We start from the raw sequence: 20659 nt of genomic DNA on the forward strand, positions 1-20659 counted from the left end.
CACTCCAGAAAGGTTTTCTTTGAAAAAAAAATCATCATGAATTTTGGCGCAAAAAAAACGCCTTACTATACTATGTCGAAAAAAAAGGCGATTTTTCAAACATGTTGTAAAAACGTGCCATATGAAGAAATAATGTAAAGGAGGGCGTGAAAAACACTCCAGAAAGGTTTTCTTTGAAAAAAAAATCATCATGAATTTTGGCGCAAAAAAAACGCCTTACTATACTATGTCGAAAAAAAAGGCGATTTTTCAAACATGTTGTAAAAACGTGCCATATGAAGAAATAATGTAAAGGAGGGCGTGAAAAACACTCCAGAAAGGTTTTCTTTGAAAAAAAAATCATCATGAATTTTGGCGCAAAAAAAACGCCTTACTATACTATGTCGAAAAAAAAGGCGATTTTTCAAACATGTTGTAAAAACGTGCCATATGATGAAATAATGTAAAGGAGGGCGTGAAAAACACTCCAGAAAGGTTTTCTTTGAAAAAAAAATCATCATGAATTTTGGCGCAAAAAAAAACGCCTTACTATACTATGTCGAAAAAAAAGGCGATTTTTCAAACATGTTGTAAAAACGTGCCATATGAAGAAATAATGTAAAGGAGGGCGTGAAAAACACTCCAGAAAGGTTTTCTTTGAAAAAAAAAATCATCATGAATTTTGGCGCAAAAAAAACGCCTTACTATACTATGTCGAAAAAAAATGCGATTTTTCAAACATGTTGTAAAAACGTGCCATATGATGAAATAATGTAAAGGAGGGCGTGAAAAACAGCTCCAGAAAGGTTTTCTTTGAAAAAAAAATCATCATGAATTTTGGCGCAAAAAAAACGCCTTACTATACTATGTCGAAAAAAACTGCGATTTTTCAAACATGTTGTAAAAACGTGCCATATGTTAAAAAAGAAAAAAAAAAAGCCTTGCGTCTTTCTCTGACTTCGATGAGGCAGTCATAACAATACAGTGCTAAATTCTGCACATATCCCGAGCCATCACCAGTCTCTAAGTAGCTGCTATATCTACTAAAAATTGCCATGTTTTTCTGAGTTCGATATGGCAATATGACCATTATTCATACTGTAGCATGAAGCTACACCAAAAGCATCAACTGATCAATAAAAAGTTACTCTATTGGAGTCTGAATATGCACTTTTCCTCACGTTTTCTTTCAGGTAAACGAGAACGACAGATTGTGGGGCGACGAGAGTGACTCTACTCTTCCCTCTCCGGGCCTTTCAGACGGCGGAACCAAGCCCGTCCGCCTCTCCCTGCTGCTGGGCCTCGGCTGGCTGTTGCTGGCGCTGCTCTCTGACCCATAAGAGGCCTCGCTTACCAGGCCTCCATGGACAAAACTACAAAAGCCGGGAGGGTTGGGGGGAAGGGTTTGGGGCGCGAGAGAGAAAACAGCCATTTCTGTGTGTCAAATGACGGCGAGGGAAAGGGTCAACTCTGTCCTGCCCCACTCCCCTCTCCCTCTCTGTCACAGCAATCACACTTAATCTCTTTTTTGTGAATCATGACTCAGAGCAGATGTGTTGTTGCAGCCCATGCCCTTCAAGAGGACCAGCAGAGAGGGTGCCACCGTCGCACCACAGGAGTGGGGGAGAAAAAAAACAGGAACACACCTCATTTCCTGCTTCACGCCTGCCCAAACTTTTACACATAATACACACCACATGCAGACTTTGCTCATCCGAAAAATAACGTCCAAACTACAGCGGAGAAGGGCCAGTTGGTTCAGAAGGTGTACAGAGACAAGACACTGAGGATGCAGTGCAGGAAAAACTCTCAAAAATATATATAAAACCAAACAAAAAACACAAAAAAAGATTTTTTTTCCTGTCCTTGAACATTCCTTGATGTAAAAGAAAAATATTAAATGTTAAGACTTATTTCTCAGATGAACTGTGATTGAAGTGTTACACAAGATTTAAGCCAGAATGTGTGTGTTCGTCCACATGCAGCACTCCGCCCATTCGGTTTCACTCTTTACTTTGACGCCACCTTTTCCGTTTTTAATTGACAATTTTGTTACCCTAGAAAAAAAAAACCTGTTAGATGGAAGCACATGTTATAATCGAGTCAAATCACAGTGGAATTCTTTGGGTGTTTGTTGTTGTGTTTTGAGTTGCAGCTATGAAGAGTTCATTTCCAAAACAAAGAACCAATAAAAGGAGAAATTAAGTTGAAAATGATCTAAAATAAGATCTGTAAAAGGTGTTTTATATTGACAAACAAGGACCTACATTACTTAATAACCTTCAACACACTGTAATTTTTTAATTTAATGCTAGAAATCATTCGGTATGAGTAGATGTCACTTTTTGGAAATGGTGGATACCTCACTTTGGAAGGGGACTCTTCATGAATTCATTAAGCTTTAAGTGTGAGGACCTGACAAATACTTCGGGTCTGTTCGTCTTCGGAACTGTACAAAAAAAAAACAGAATTAAAAAAACAACAATCACGTGATTTTGGTGAAGCAGCAAAGAGATGGAGCTAAGTTTATATTTTTTAAATGTACGTGGACTTCGCCGCAGAGAAAACGGATATCTATCGACAAGTTTGTGACCAATCATGCTTTGCCGATGCAGGGAAACTAGCGGGATGAGGACTGATTGGATGGATTTAGCGACACCTTCTGGGACTCTTTGGTCAACGTTGGACATGGAAGTATTTTTAACATGTACTTTAAAAGCACAGCTCTGCTTGGTGGAGGGGATGTGTCTGCTGAAAGTGTTTAAGAGTTAAATTGTTATTCAGCAATCTTCGGTACTGCCCTGGAATTCAGTTAGTCTCACTCTGCATTGTTAAGTGACACAACATATGCCGATTTTAACACCGGGAAAATGTGTTGCTCCGAGCTGCATTCAGAACTGATGAAAGTGACACATCCGAGTTGGACCTAATGAAAGCAAACACTATAAACTCCTGATACTGTCGTAACAGCACAAGAGATCCATTCTGCCTGCCAAGTTCTACAGCAAGGAAACAACTGTTCGTTCCTCCTCAGTGATGCCCCCGTTGTTCCGAGACGAGACCCGAAATGTGTTTTAGCAGGTGTTTAAGGACCTTAAATAACTCAACTACTGTCCTAAAGGGCCAGTTCACTCACATCACAAATATTCTCCCGTTTGCCTACAGTGTTCCCTAGTCATGTAGATATTTTTGGTTTTCTTTGTCCGGGTTTCAACAGATTGTTCTGAGATAACTGCTGCCATCCAAATATAATAAAGGCAAATGACATTTTCCTTTATGTTCTAGTAATGTTACTTTCAGTACAAAAGCTCCAAGGCAACTGGAAATTCACATTTCAGCTTCAGTATGTAAATAGATGCATCATGAACCATTTGCTAACTTGTTTAAAGCATAAAGTAATAAGTTTTGTTGTTTTTTTTTAGAAAGTTGGTAACAACATGAAGTCCAATTTTAGTTTCCACTTTAGAACCATTCACTGCAGGTTTTTCAGAAAATAGACTGAAAGTCTACCAAAACATAAAAAGATCCTTCAGAGCGGAGTACAACTGCACATATTGTTAATAATCACTACAAGAACCTTTGTAGATTTAAATGTCTGACCAAGTCTTACTCCAGAAATATTGATTCATACCTATTTAATGCATTACATTTTAGTTTGGGCATTGATTTTGATTCTGCTCATCAGTTCCTTTTCTTAACCATTCATGAGTAATAATAACCAAATTACATAATTAGAAATGTCCCTACTGAGTTTGTTTTTCTTGCCACCAGACCAATCTGAGTCATTTAATACTTTGTTGAGTTCTAACCTGATACTATTTTCCAAGGTAATGTATGTTTGACAATTCTCTGAGCTGTTACGTCGGTTGTTGTACTTTCTCAAATGTAATGTGGAGAGGGTTGGTGTGCCGTGGGTCCACAAGGCCAAAAATCGGAAAATAAAGTATATTCTCTACACTCAATGTCAGAAAAACATAAGCTTAAACAAAGGATTGGATTTAGGTTTGTGCTGGTATTGATCGGTTAAAAAAAATGCCTTGATCAGCTCCGATCACTACATTGGTAAATATACTGCATTCACAGAAGACGTTGGGTAATTTTACTAACTTTTTAATGGCATTTTTTTAGTTTGATATCAGTACTTATACTACAGTAAACGGTCTCAGTACTCCGTCCACTACTGCCCATCTCAGTCTATCAAGATTAACAATCACTTCATAATTATATAAAATAATAAAATGAGTGGGTTTTTTAACCATCACGTTAAAAACTAGTAGGTGTTCCTGTCACAAAAGTGTTGCTATAAGGGGTAAAAGCTCTACTTAATCCTCATGTCGTCCTGCGGGTCAAATTGACCTGTTGTAAGTTTGAAAATGTGAAAAAAAAAAAAAAAATTCACAGTGAAACTTCTGATGTCCACATTTTCAACATTTTTGGGAAATCTTTGAACATTTTTTGGTGGAAAAAAAGAAATGTTAAAAATGTTTAGGAACATTCAGAAAAAAATCAACCAAAATCCAGTGATTTTTGCTGGATTTTGGTTGATTTTTTTCTGAATGTTCTTAAAGAAAAAATTTGAAGTTTTACAGATCAATATGGAATCACTTTAGATATTTTTAGGATTTTACAATTTTTATTTTTAAAATTTTTGTTTCTTGCCAAATTTGGGCATTTTTTAAAAAAATAAAACTTTTTCTTCCTGAAGATTTTGCAAATTTTTACAAATTTGGGGAATTTTTTTGCAGAATTTTGGGATTTTTTTCAGAGAAAGGAACAATATTTGTTGGTGCCCGTAAGTGAATACAACAGGAGGGTTACATCAGTTGCAATGTGCCCAGGAGAGTATATTAATTACTCACAGTCGGTTTGTTGTGGGAAACAAAATGTCCTTGTTCATGTTGTTCATTTAAAGCAGAGTCTTGTGGTACAAAAAGGAACGGAAAGCTAGATAAAGTAATTGTTTTTATGGTTTCTTGAATATTTTGGGGTTTAGCTCGAATCCTGTTCTAGTCAAGTGTTTTTGTTGGCAGCATTTGCTAAAATTAGCGTCTGAGTATGTCAGCGGAGAATAATGCTGGACTGATTTATTAGAACATGAACTCAACTCTGATGACTAATAGCACAGATGGATATCCAGCAGGTGTTTGCAGGAAAATGTTTATTTTAAACTTGCATGAGTTTAGGAACAAATAAGCAGAATCAAAATTGAAATTTCGTAATGATTTTCTTTAAAATCTGAATTTAGAACAAGCTCTCAATGCCCTAATCTATTATATACTGTATACTGTGTACTGTAGAGAACAATGTCAGCTGTTTTATAAAGGATTAATGGCTAAAAATATCACTTACTGATGCTTTTTACAGATGAGTAAGAAACCACTAGTAAGACCACCTTTTGGGCTGCCAGATTGTGGAATATCCCCCTCCAGCATGCCACTTTGCTTGTCTTTTAATCTGCCTCTTTAATTAATTAGGAAGACCTTCTACTGGACTGGAAAGTAGCAGTTTATTTTACTTTTAGTCCAGATGCCCTGCAGGTTTTTTTTTTTCCACAAGACAGGTGGTCAAACAGTCCATTGGGAGGGCGTTTTTTCTGAATTAAAGTCAGTTACCGAGGAAGGACTTTATGCAAATTAACAATCCCTAACCCTTAAGGAAATATGTTAAATCTATAACGTAAATGCTGTAAAAACCACAAAAAGCTAAGGTCATACTCGGCTATTACTGAACTTTGTGTGACCAAAATGGCAGCAACACATGTGGCTGATCTAAATTATTTACACTAACTGGTGAAACTAATGACCTGTGTGTCGAAAGAGGAAAGAAAACAGCATCTCTTAGTTATTTTTTAACACTAACTGGGACACGATTAGAAAATCTCAACTCTGAATGACTAAATGTGTGTTTTTCTTTGCGATTTGAGTGAAGTGGCCCTTTAAAGTGTCAAAATTACGCAGAAATGTGTGGTTTTGTGGCAGATGAGAGTACCTGAGAGCTGGTTTTGGCGTCTCATCTTGATTCGTCAGTCGGGTGGGGTCACTTCCTGCGAATAAATAGAAACAACGGTGTTAATGGAGGTTAATTCTGAACAGTTTCCATGTGCAGAGGCTTTATATTTTCACTCCAAGTCGTGGATCTTGACCAGCATCACATCCCGCTCGTTAAAACTCCATTTCTCACAGCACACAGGCCTGTAAATATGTTATAGAATAGTGTATATACTGCTCAGTGTATACCGTATATATGATGTTTATAACATTCACACCTTGAGAAATAATAAAAAAGAAAAAGGATTAAATCCAAAGTTCTGCTTTTGATGTGTCAGACGGAGACTGAGAGGCGGATTCTGACACGGAAAACTTTACAAAGCACAACTCTGAACGCATCGGAAACTTTAACAAACGAGACCCCTGGTGTAAAACAAACCCACGTTTCTTCTAAACCGCCGTCGACCTGAAGGCGACTGAGGTGAGCCAGAAACAGCCGCAAAAATAAATACAACCAAAAAAATAACACCTGACAGCAAGTTAGAAATCACTGCATCGTCATCATCCGGCTGCTTGTTTTGGGACGACAGGAGACTCATCCTTTTACGACGTGAGGCTCCAGCTGTGTTGGAGCCACCTGTGCTTTGCATATGGCGGCTGTAATTGGTGCCGGTCTCCATGTTTTGGGTCAACGGCTATGTGGGACAGACCTCCTGCTGGCCCAAATACTGGAGCTGTTTGGGTCCGTGGCTGCTGCAGGCTGATAAAAAGCTGGAAATCTGACCACCTACAGGGAGCTGATGCAGTAGGAGGTTTGAAACTGACGCGTGAAGAACAGCTTTAACCGTCTATAACGGCGTTTCTTAAATTTATCCCGACCTGTGATACTTCACGGTGGTAAAATTCTAATGCAGATTCCAACAGCTCCAGATGAATTAGTGAGGTGAAAGATTTAAAACTCTGCTTTTCTAGTCATCAGTTAAAGTTCAACACTATGGAATTACAGCTTTAATTATTCATGTTTCTCTATTGTTAAGGGTTTCTTTATATCAATGACGTCTAATCACAAGACTATGATGCAGTTATGGTCACTTTTAAATTAATATTTACCTGCTTTTCTATTCTTCATGTTAAAATATAATCCGTCTCAATAATTAAATTGTAACGTTAAGGATTTATAACGTAACTTATTCATGTTTCTCTCTTGTTTTCGGTTTGTTTACTGTCAGTTTCTTGTCACCACACAAAACAGGTCTATATCTGCAGTTATTGTCACAAAAAATGTTTATTTTTCAACTAATATTTACCTGATTTCTGGTCTTTATATTAAAAACATAATCAATCTAATACTAGGCAATTAGTACATTTAAACATTGTGGATTTATAACTTCACTTATTCATGTTTCTGTGCTGCTAAAGGTTAGTTTGCATCAGTAATTTTGCAGTTATGGTCACAAAATGCTTATTTTTCAATTAAGATTTACCTGCCTTGTCAGTCTTTATGTTTGAAATATAATTAGTCTAATGCTAGACAATAACTAAATTGTAATATTAAGGATTTATAGCTTTAATTATTAATGTGTCCCTATTATTCAGGGTTGTTTACATCAGTTTCTTGTCAGTACACAAATAAAACAGGTCTATATTTGCAGTTATTGTCACAAAAATGCTTAATTTTCAACAAATATTTACCTGCCTTTCTGTTCTTTATATTAAAAACACAATCAATTTAATGCTATACAGTCAGTTTTAAAGTTGGCATTTTATAATTTAAATTATTCAACCACTAGATCAAAAAACAGTCCTAAAATGCTTGTTTTGACTAATATTTACCCAAATTTCTGGTCTTTATATTGAAAACACAATCAATCCAATGCTAGACAATACGTATATTTTAAGCTTTAGCATGTTTTTCTGTTGTTAAGGGTTTCTTTACATCAGTGACATGTAATCATAGGACTGAAATGGGTCTATATTTGCAGTTATGGGCACAAAATGCTATTTTTAAAACAAATATTTACCTGTCTTTATGGTCTTTTTTATTAAAAACATAATAAATCTAATACTAGACAATCAGAACATTTAAATGTTGTGAATTCATGAGGTAAATTATTCATGTTTCTCTCTTGTTATAGGTTTCTTTACATTAGCAAAGGATTAAAACAGATGTATATTTGCAGTTAATGTCACAAAATGCTCATTTTTCAACTGATATTTACCTTCTTCTTTGCTCTTTATATTGAAAACACATTCAGTCTAATGCTAGTCCAGTCAGTATATTTCAACAATGTGGATTTATAACTTAACTTATTAATGTTTCTGTGATGTTAAAGGATTGTTTACGTTAGTAAATTTGCAGTTATGGTCACAAAATGCAAATTTTTCAATTAATATTTCCAGTCTTTATGTTTGAAACATAATCAGTTTGTGCTTAAAGATGCTACACAATAACTAAATTGTAACGTTAAGGATTTATTGTCACCACAATTTCAAAACAGGTCTATACTTCCAGTTATCAGAAAATACTTATCTTTCAACCAATATTTCAACCTTCTTTTCTGCTCTTTGTATTAAAAACATTATTAATCTAATGCTAGGCAATAAGTATGTTTTAACATTGTGGATTTATAACTTGAATTATTCAACAACAGCTTTAAAACAGGTCTATATTTGCAGTTATTATAACAAAATGCTTATTTTTCAACTAATATGTTCAACATTTAATCAGTCTAATGCTAGACAATAATTAAACTGTAATGTTAGGGATTTATAGCTCATGTTTCTGGGGTGTTAAAATTTTGTTTACATCAGCTACACGTCACCACAGGATTAAAATGGGTCTGTATTTGCAGTTATTGTCACAAAATGATTATTTTCACCACTTTTTGCAGACAGAAGCCTGACATTTTCACTGTTTCTTCCCATCCTGTCATTCAGAAAATGCAGTCCTGGACAACTAGATCAGACAATTTGGACTGAAAAACATCATGAGAAGTCTCATCTTTAAGCACAAATGAACGAGAAAATTGTCAGCTGGTGATACTTTCTGATCAATACGTATTTCATGTCTCAATAGCTTTAATTTCTGATCTTTAGATTAAAAACACAATCAATCTAATGTTAGACAATGAGGCAATTTTAATGTTATTGATTTATAACTTGAATTATTCGACCACAGGATCAAAATGGGCATATATTTGGTAGTATGATTACAAAATGCTTAAATTTTAACTAATATTTACCTTGTTTTCCCATCTTTATAAACAAAATCAGTTTTATCCTAGATACTAATTAAGTTGGAACATTAATCATTTCTAACTTGAAATACTCAACCACAGATTTAAAACAGGTGTGTATTAGCTGTTATGGTAACAAAATCAACTAATATTTACCTGCCTTTCTGGTCTCTATTTTGTAAACATGAATCAGTCTGATGCTGGACAATATGTACATTTTCTGGATTTTTAATGTAAGATCAGCTAAAACGTTATTAATCTCACAGTGAGGAGATTTGCAGTTTTATAGCAGCAAACATCCGTGAAAAATAAAAATCAACTAAAAATACACTGAAGTACTGTTGATGTTGTACAGATTCTTCCATATGTTGAAAATAATGATATTGCACATATCAATAGATTTAAACACAACGGTATCGTACAGATTGTTTATGCACAGAAGCAGTGATAGGAAAAATAATGATATTGCACAGAGTAGGAGCTTAAATTATTCATGTTTCTGTGCTGCTTCAGGTTTGTTTACATCAGTTAAATGTCCCCGCAGGATTAAAACAGGTCTATGTTTGCAGTTATGCATAAAATGTATAGAATTCAACTGATATTTAAATTCCTTTCCAGTCTCTGTATTGGCAACATAATCAGTCTAATGCTAGGCAACGTGTAAATTATAATTTCAATGACTTCATAACTTAAAATCTTCATGTTTCTCTCTTGTTATAGGTTTGTTTACATCACTTACGTGTCACCACAAGATAAAATCAGGTCCATATTTGCATTTATGGTCACAAAATGTTTACATTTCAACTAGTATTACCTGAATTTCTTGTCTTTATGTTGAAAACTCATTCAGTCTATTGCTCGCCCAGTCAGTCCATTTCAACAATGTGGATTTACAACGTAACTTATTAATGTTTCTGTGGTGTGAAAGGTTAGTTTACATCAGTAAATTGGCAGTTATGGTCACAAAACGGTTATTTTTCAATGAATATTTAACTGTCTTTCCAGTCTTTATGTTGGAAATATAATCAATCTAATACTAGACAATTACAAAATTTAATCATGGATTTACAAGCTGAATTCTTAATGTTTCTCTCTTGTTATAGGTTTGTTGACTGTCAGTTTCTTGTCATCACAGGTTTAAATGGGTCTATATTTGCAGTTATTATAACAAAATGCTTATTTTTCAACTAATAAGTTCAAAATATAATCAGTCTGATGCTAGACAATAATTAAACTGTAACATTAAGGATTTATACCTCAACTTATTCATGTTTCTGGGGTGTTAAAGTAGTGTTTACATCAGTTACACGTCACCACAGGATTAAAATAGAATTAGAATTGCAGTTATGGTCACAAATTGCTTATTTTTCAATATGTATTTACCTGCTTTTCTCGTCTATATGTTGGAAATATACTCAGTTTGATGCGAGACAATAACTAAATTGTAACTTTATGGATTTATAACTTCACTTAATAATGTTTCTGTGGTGTTAAAGGTTAGTTTACATCAGTCACTTTGCAGTTAATGTCACACAACACCAAATTTTAAACTAAGTTCAAAATATAATCAGTCTAATGCTAGACAATAATTAAATTGCAACGTTAAGGATATATAACTGAACTTATTCATGTTTCTAGGGTGTTTAAATTTTGTTTACATCAGTTACACGTCACCACATTGTTAAATCAGGTCTATATTTGCAGTTAGGATCACAAAATACTAATTTTGCAATTAATATTTACCTGCCTTTCCAGTCTTTATGTTGAAGATATAATCAGTCTGATGCTAGACAATAATTAAGTTGTAAAGTTAAGGATTTGTAACTTAACTTATTCATGTTTCTCTCTTGTTACAGGTTAGTTTACGGTCAGTTTGTCACCACAGTTTTAAACCAGGTCTGTATTTGCAGTTATGGTCACAGAATGCTTATTTTAACTAATATTAACCTTCTTTTCTGCTATATGAAAACACAGACAGTACATTTCAACAATGTGGATTTATAACTTAACTTATTCATGTTTCTGTGGTGTTAAACAGGTATATATTTGCAGTTATTGTCACAAAATGCTTAATTTTCAACAAATATTTACCTTCCTTTCTGCTCTCTATGTTAAAACATAATGTAATGCTAGACAATAAGTCAGATTTTAAAGTTGTGGATTTATAACTTTCAACAACAGGTTTAAAACAGGTGAATATTTGCAGTTATGATCACAAAATCCTTAATTTTCAACTAATATTTACTTTAATTTCTGCTCTTCATGTTAAAAACATAAATCAGTCGAGTGCTAGACAATAAGCAAAATTTAAAGTTGTGGATTTATAACTTGAATTATTCAACCACAGGATTAAAACTGGTCTAATAGTTGCAGTTATGCTCACAAAATGCTAATATTTCAACTAATATTTAGCCTCTTCATATTGAAAACATTATCAGTCAAGCGCTCGACAATCAGTAAAGTTTTACACGGTGGATTTACAAGACAAAATGAAATAAAATAAGTCCTTATTTATCCCACAGTGGGGACAGTTGTAGTGTTACGGCAGCAGAACAGTGTAGATGTGTTGGGAACATTAATAGAAAATAAAAATAAACTAAAAGATACATGAAAACTGATTTTGTATAGATTCTTCCATATGTGGAAATTCAGATAGATTCCTTTAGATGTGGAAAATAATGATATTGCACATATTTTTTGAGGAGAAACCTTGAATTATTCATGTTTTTATACAGCTAATGATACCATATATACAGTTAAGGTAGTGAAATTCTTATATTTCAACTAATATTTACAGTTTAGTGATTAAACTTATGAAAGAGTAAAATCCTTTCCTTTAAAACTTGCTACATGACATGACAACATTCAAACACTTTCATCACTTAAAAGAAACCAAAGCAGACGTGAAACACTTCAAGTGAAACTTCAGCCACATTAGATCCTCACAGCGCTGATCAGCAGCAAACTTAATCAGATTCCAGATAAAAAACGACATTAAACAAACAAACACGACCATGACTGATGTGAGCAGCTTCTACCGGACTCAACAAAGTCACAACCCATTACATCCCCACTGCAGAGAGCTTTCTGTGCTGCGTTTGCTTACCTTATATTATATATTTCTGGTACTTCTGGGCTTGAAGACTGAAGAACAAGAAGCCGCATCCTCTGTGAAACTCAGGGAAGGAAGAGCTGGCTGCAAAAAGGGAGATGTAGACAAATCAGAAACAGAAAACATGACCAAAAAACTGTAGTTTCTGTCAGATTTGTTTTGTGTGTGGAAGAAAACAGTCTAAAATAATGATGGTTCTGATCAAAAACCCCTGCAGAGGTGGACTATAAAGCTAGATTAATGGGCTAGTGAGGGATAAATTTTAGTTGAACTGGAGAGATTTTAATTTTACTGCGTGATAGATAGATAGATAGATAGATAGATAGATAGATAGATAGATAGATAGATAGATAGATAGATAGATAGATAGATAGATAGATAGATAGATAGATAGATAGATAGATAGATAGATAGACAGACAGACAGATAGATAGATAGATAGATAGACAGATAGATAGACAGATAGATAGACAGATAGATATTTTGTTGATGATGTTTCTTAGTCATTATAAACTGCTTAATATATATCACAATTATCGTACATTCTAACTAGACTAATTCATTCTTGTAATATAATCGCAATACAACAACAGCTGATAAATGATGTGAGGTTCTAAAATAACATCTGTTCAGACGTTTCAGCCCTGAAAGTCTAAATACCCGACAGATCAGCAATGAAAGCTGCTGTTTTATGTTTCTTTCTACTTTATTTGACTATTTTTTGTAACTGTTTCAGTCTATTTAAGTAGTTTGCTCAGCTGATTTACACACAAACTGATTTGGTGCTGATTTACAAGAGAATTCAGGTAAACTGGAGGGCAACTACTCCAGAGTGCATACAAACTGACTTCTGATGGCATTTTAATCAATTGTTGACTTTTAACACCGAATCTGTTGCTGCTGCCGCCTGCTTTCATTCACTTTTTTCATCTCAAATTTGCCTACTTCAAGATTTTTATTTCAATCAGTCAGTCAGACTTTTGTCATATAGCACTTCTCATACAAATAAAATACAACACAAACGTAATAAAACAATACAAACAACCCCCTAAAATCAAGTTATCAATAAAGGACCCAGGGAACTGAGGAACTAAGGTAAACGTGTACAATGAGGCAACACCAGATGAGATAAAATTAATTAAAATCTGATAAAAACAAGCCTGATAAACAACTATATTCAAATAAATGACATAAAATATCTTGTATTGTGATAGAGACAGAAACAGAAGTAAAAAAATCAGAAGAGAAGAAATGCTACAAATGCAGAATAAACTGTACATTAAACAGACTGTTGTTGCATCCTCGTACAGTACGTGGAGTGAAAATGCAGACTAACTGTTCTCAAGGCTGTGCAACAACAATAAGTCATTATACAAGGTCAATTCTTCATAAAAACTATAGAAAAGGTGGCCTTCTTTTCTAACCTGCTAGGTCGCCATGGTAACTGATGGGGCACATCTAACCTGATCTGGAGGAGGTTTTACACAGAGTTTGGGATTTAAATCAGCTATGAGATTCTGAGCTGAGGGAACATGTATCGGCAAGCCTGCGATGCAGCTCAGTCGTGCAGTTACAGTATTGCACACTGTGGACATTGCGTTGCCACGGTAACCTGCAGGCATTCAGCTGATGATGCAGAAAGCGCATCGATATGTTGGTACTCATTGCTACCAAGTTTTGTTTTTTCCAACCACCATTGCAGCAAATAGAACCCAGATTAGAAAATGCACTAGTCTACTCATATTTATAACCGAGAATATTCAGTCAATAACAGTAATTTAATGTTTATTTAGCCACAAACTTATATGATCTCCACATATGCTTCCTTATGGAACAGTGTCAGAGTTAAATTCACTTATTGAGCATCATTTTTAAATGAAATTTAAAGTTTAAGTGCTCTAATGTGCAGCCGTCAGGTTAGAGATGAGAGGCTGCATTGGTAAAATAAGTGTAAAGTTACATATATACTTAAATATTTTTACTTTATTTGAAGTTTTAGTGCTTGTAATTGTAGTAACTTTTCCATTATAAAAACCTGCACTTCTTGACTGAAGTAAGCAGCTCAGCATGGGTTCATTTTGTGTAAAATAAGAGTCAAATAACACGCAAAACTGCTTGTTTTATGTGAGTTTGGTGAAGAAAATCTGGTTAACAAAGTAAGTTAATAACTCTTAGTGTGGTATTCATTACTTCTGAGTAAAGTTTTAGGTTTTACTGAGCCGGCTAATGCTGAGGAAAGCCTGGCTATGTTAAACTTGCTTCATTGTTCACATCTTGGGTCAGAATAGTAGTAATATAATGACCAATTATTGCCAAATATACCTCCAAATTTGATAGAAATGCAAAAAAAAAAGACACTTACCACAAGTCATGTGATAACAGCAGGAGACACAGGAGCAGCTTTTGTTCTATTGTTGCTAAAGGAGAAATAAAACAGAATGGTACATGAGTGTTTTGGGAGAGAATCAGCTCTGAAAACTTAACATAAAAAAAAAAACAGGAATATTTTAGGAAACTCTGCTGCTGCATGTGTGTGAGAAGCTTCCCTCAGACAGCAGCTGAAAAAATCTGAACTTATTTTGTGGTATAAAACATTTAATTTTCAATCAAACACCTCAAAACTCACTAAAAAACCTGCCAGAACCAAAGATGCATGGAGCTCCCGGGTTCAAATGAACGTCTTATTAACAGCTTTGGTGTTATTAAAAATTGGGAAAATCGTATTGAATGCTCAGACTCGTTGCATCCAATATCTGTAGTTGCAGATAACCTGATTCGAGTTCAGCGCTTCTACAAATGAACACGGTGGATGTAAAATGAAAATTTGCCAGAATTTGATTTCGCTGCCTCACAGTCAATCACTCTGCAGCTCCCTCGGTTAATTATTCCAGACCCACAATGGGCTAATTTCTGTGAGCAGAAGGGAAATAAAATACTAATAACGTTTATTTACAAGCTGCAGTCTGGAGGGAACTTGACGCCTTCCACATGAAGCAGATGCTTTTGTAATTAAGGGCCCAATATCAAGCTAAAACATGGGCCTTATCTCAAGTGTTAAGCAGGGCCACACTGACTGAACACACTTATCAGGACAATGGAAAAGGAAACATCTGTAAAGTAATGCTATTAGAACTGCTTTCAAAGTGGTGACATCAACTTTTGTGCTTGAATAGCTTCTATGTGACAGCAAGAATTTACTTCTTTTAACATTTTAATGTTAGTTTCAATAAAAGAAAGGTGTAGAGAGTTAGTCAATGGGACTATGTGAAGACTTTGTGTTAACATATCATGTACTATTATACTGTAGCATTTGGAACATAACATTAGAATTACTCAGAGCTTATGTGAAATATTTAAATTTGTTTGGTAAATGTGTAAAATAAATCATATTTTATATTCGAAAATAGTTTGTTTTGTAGTCTATTGTTTTAAATATGCTGTAGATAAATAGCTTTACACTGAACTGAGAGGAGCTCAGGTCAGAGGAAATAAGCCAATACAAACTACAAAAATAAGCTAAAAAATAAAAGCAAATAGAAGCCAAAACAAGCTAGAAGGAAAAATAAGCTAGCATAAGCTAAAACAAGCTAATAGAAGCCAAAACGAGCTTAAAATAAGAAGTTAAACAAGCTATTGTCAGCCAAAACGAGCTAAAACAACCTACGATAGGCTAACTTAGCTTGATTAAAAGCCTCCACAGTCTTCATATACCGCTGTTTGTTATTAAATATATGCTGTTAAAGCACCAGACTACTTTTAAACCAGCTACAGGACATAAAATACAGTTTTCACGAGAAGAATCCTGCAACAGAAACTTCCTCGGATGTTCAGAAAAACATGAAAATACGAGAGAAAAGTGAAAATACGAACTTACCGGCTGGTGAATAATCCTTTTAGTACCTTCCACGGTGAAACCCGGCGGAGTAATTAAAACGTAAATTAACAAAAACTCTATTTTTTGACTGTTGAACGACAGAAATGTTGAACTTTACTGCTCATCTAAACATGTAAGATGGCGCAGGTTTTCTTCGTCGCTGGCTGACTGCAGTGTTTAGTTCAGCTCGGTGCTGCCACCACAGGCCGCCAGTGGTACTGCAGCTGAAAATCAACAGGAAATCACTTGTATAAAGTTGTGTTTTTTCTATAGTTTTATTATATACTAAGAAGATTGTCAACTAACCTGTGATATTGAATGAAATATATATAAATACAGATTTTTCTTCACGCTCTATAATATATAATTTTGGAGGACTCTGATATTTCACCGCCATAAATAGTCATGTAAATTTCACTAACTTAGGTATAGTATTTTTCATATTCACTTCTTCACTACTCCACACCTGTTTCCCAGCATAGTTGTAGTTTATAGTGTTTTATATGAAGCAGTTAAAATAAAATTTAGATATTAGTGGCAGCATCAACTGCTATAATACACCTTTTCAAATTAAATGGATGAAGTTAGATTACATTTTTATACACACACACAAAAATAATGACTACAAAGAAGCAAAGCTGTCTTTTTTAATCACATAACACACTAATATTTAAATTAGTCAGGTGAATTTGTACATATATTAGGGTCTTGTGTGCCTATGTGACCTTAACATTTAAATTAGTGAGGCTAAATTTCAAATAAATTAATGTACATAGTGGTGTCTTAGCTTTAATATTTAAATTAGGGACATTTACATAAAAAATAATATTGCAGAGTCTTATAAGTCAGATAAATTTGCAGTTTATGTAACCTTGTAGGTTCTTAACCCAACACTATTGCTTATATGGCAGGTTAAATTTATATTCATATAAAATTGCAGGATCTTACCCTTAATATTTAAATTAGTTGCTGAAATTTACATAATAAATAATACTGTAGCATCTTGACTGTAAAATATAAATTATTCAATTATAGTTTCATTATTTATAATATTGTAGGATCTCAATGTTAATAAGATGATCTTTATTGATCCCTCACTGGAGAAATTTACATTTAAATTACTTCTTAAATTAGTCAGGTAAATAAATATCATAAATAACATTGAAGGGTCCTAAAATGTTTAAATCGTTCAGGTAAATTGTTATTCTATATAATATTGGAGGGTTTTAACCTCATTATTGAAACTTGAGTAAATTCTTAATTTTAATCTTATTTCTCTGTTGGAAATAATAATAATAATAATAATAATAATAATAATAATAATAATAATAATAATAATAATAATAATAATAATAATAATAATAATAATAATAATAATAATAATAATAATAATAATAATAAAATATGTTTTAAATATTCTTCATAAATAAATGACTTAACTTTAATAATCTTACTTTGTGAAGACCCGTACCATTTACGAAGGACTTATCATTGTTATTATTATTATTATTATTATTATTATTGCATTAGTAGTAGTAGTAATAATAATAATAATAATAATAATAATAATAATAATAATAATAATAATAATAATAATAATAATAATAATAATAATAATAATAATAATAATAATAATAGTAATAGTAATAGTAATAATAATAATATATTAGGAATAATATTTTTATTTTTTATAAATAATAATATAAATTTCTTTATTTATTAATAATCACAATAATATTAACAAAGAGTCCTTAGTAAATGTTATCATTATTATTATTTATAAATAATAAAATAATAATAATATTTACTAAGGACTTTTTGATAATATTACTGTGATTATTCACAAATAAATATTTGTTTAGTATTGTTTATAAATAATAATAATAATAATAATAATAATAAAGTCCTTCATAAATATTATTATTATTAATATTATTATTATTATTATTATTACTACTGCTACTACAGCCCTTGAAGAACAGGGAAAAAATATATGACAACATATTTTATTAATTCAATTCAATTTTATTTATATAGTGCCAATTACAGTCAAATTGTCTCGAGACGCTTTACAGAACCCATATGCCTGACCCCCAGAGCAAGCCAAAAGGCGACAGTGGCAAGGAAAACACCCTTTTAACAGGGAAAAAAAACCTCGAGCAGAACCCGGCTCTAATGTGGGGGGAACCCATCTGCCTGCTGGCCGGGCGGGTTGAGAGGGACAGAAGAGGTAGAGAGGTAGAGGGTTACAGGTAGAGGGTTACAGCTGGTGGGAGAACAACCACACATCTGAAGCATTCCAGCTCTGGGACCAGGGACACTCGGAGAAAGGACACAGAAAGAAACAGAGTGAGTGTAATGCAATAATGGTATATATAGTAAATACAAAGGTAGTTAGAGAAGGGCTCAGTGCACTGTAAAATGTAATTGTATATCCTACTTAAAATATAAAGTGACCTGAACTTATTTCAGCTTACTCTGTTGAGTTTCTCACTTAAACCTAGTAAAGACAACTTTCTACTGAGGCAAGTAAACAAACTTGTGAGCAGCAAGTTACCTATACTTTGATATATGAGTGAGCAAGAAGCGTCTGCTCAACCCGGAGAAACTCGGCAGCTTTCGGCCCCATCCGGCATTTCTCGTTGAATGCACATGCGCAGTTGCCCCTGACGCCATGTTTCAATGAGGCGGTCAAATCTCAATCAAGCGGGACGAGACATACTGCTGCATAGTGTCACGGTAAGTTTAACTGGTTTTATTCATAGCAAATGCATTGTCGTTTTTTTGTCATGTCATTTATTCGTTAGTTCAAGTTTGGAGGTGAACTTTATGTTATTGATTTAGCCGTGCCTGGGACTTTCAAGCCGAAATTCTGAAGTTTATTTAGTGGCGTTTTGTTGTTTCTCGAGTCGGTCCTCACAATGCCGCGTTTAAATCAAACGTGAGCTAACGTTAATGTAAAGATTAATGTTAGCATTTGAAAGCTAAAGTCAACCAACCCTTCACGTAACGTTACGCGATGCAAAGAGATAACTGGAGTTTCAATAAACACAGCGTGCTTATTAACGGTTGAAAAAGCAACTCTGCTGATCTTTCAGGGTTACTCTTCAACAAAAAATGAGTTTGTCGTTGTCCATTGCTCCTTTTTAACTTGGTAGAGATGCTTTTAGTTTACTGTTGTCCCTTTTGAAACTGGTCACATATGTTTAACTGATTGGTTTTGTTGTTTCTTTTGTAGGCTTTGATTTCTGAAGACAGAAACCTAGCTATGCATTGGAAGTGTAAGTACTGCTTGTTTTCTTCTGAAAAGAGGGCTCAGTTATTCAAGCACTACCGCTTGAAACATGGAAGCTATGCCAGGACTACTCCAATTCCATGCCTCCACACAGATTGTCTGTGTTCATTCAAGTCATTTAATGCCCTAAAAGGGCATCGAGGTATTAATTGATTGTCCTTAACCACAGAAGTGATGTGTTTGATGTGATTTTTTTTCTCCCCCCCAGAGTACAGATGTTACTGTGAAGTGAACAGCTGTCCTCCGTGGCCTTCCTGTCATCCTTGGAGATGAGAACACAGACTTCTTCAAGACATGCTTTGTAAGTCGTCTATATTACTAAGTTTTTATTCCACACCACAGGATGTCCACTCTACTTAATTCTCCTTATGTTACTTTGATAGCTTTAGGTTAAGTTACTTTACCTCCACACAGCCTCTAATATCAGAATATCGCTTACTTTTAGTGGCTGTCTTGTGTTTTCTGCCGTAGAAATTCAAGATAACATCTGATATGTAATTGTGGCTGTATTTCTGCTATTGTTAGGACTGCGATGACACAGGCATGTCTCACATCCCCATTGGAATCCTGACCATTGTTCCTGAGGACGAACAGCTCTCCCTTGACTCACTGCACCTTCAGACTTCAGGTACCGCAATCATTTTGGAAGGAAGAATTGTGATGGATGACTTTGAAAATCTGCCATGTGCTTGCTCTTTGGACTTACTTACACCCTGAATTTGGAGTACCCTCAACAGCTGAAGTACACCTTTCACTTCATTCAAAGGGTGCTTCTCTCACTTGGACATAAATCCCTAAAACCAAAAATACAATCACTCAAAAATCTTCTGATGCAATGAGTGAATGTAATCATGATGTGAATGTGATGTGACATCTTGGGTCACATTGACACCTTTACCCTTATTGGAAAAGTGATACTTTTTTCTTGTTTGAGCCTTTTTTGTGGGAAGGAGCCTCATCGCCCTTTTTAGACTACTGAATGGTTTTTATGTTCATGAGGAGAAAAATGAACACCTACTTTCTTTTAGCTTTTGTTTTTCCTTTTGTGTTGATGCTGAAATGATTGTGGTGATATTGATTACCAGCATCAGGTTCTTTAGCAAGTTATCTCTGACTTAATATATGTTGTAAGTCAATCTCTACTGCAGTTCTAAACTCAACCACTAAGAATTTAAA

General features: G+C 34.2%; 1 long non-coding RNA gene across 1 annotated transcript; it reads right to left on the reverse strand.

The window, feature by feature from the left end:
* Positions 1 to 882: 882 nt before the first annotated feature.
* LOC111569315 (uncharacterized) lies at positions 883 to 16342 on the reverse strand. Its single transcript, XR_008601018.1, has 5 exons — positions 16189 to 16342; positions 14677 to 14731; positions 12309 to 12398; positions 5968 to 6022; positions 883 to 2428 (listed from the first exon to the last, which is right to left on the reverse strand). It is a non-coding gene; the product is annotated as an uncharacterized LOC111569315 (long non-coding RNA).
* Positions 16343 to 20659: the final 4317 nt, after the last annotated feature.

Source organism: Amphiprion ocellaris, unplaced genomic scaffold, assembly GCF_022539595.1.
Source record: "Amphiprion ocellaris isolate individual 3 ecotype Okinawa unplaced genomic scaffold, ASM2253959v1 Aocel_unscaffolded281, whole genome shotgun sequence".
Classification (NCBI taxonomy): Eukaryota; Metazoa; Chordata; class Actinopteri; family Pomacentridae; genus Amphiprion; species Amphiprion ocellaris.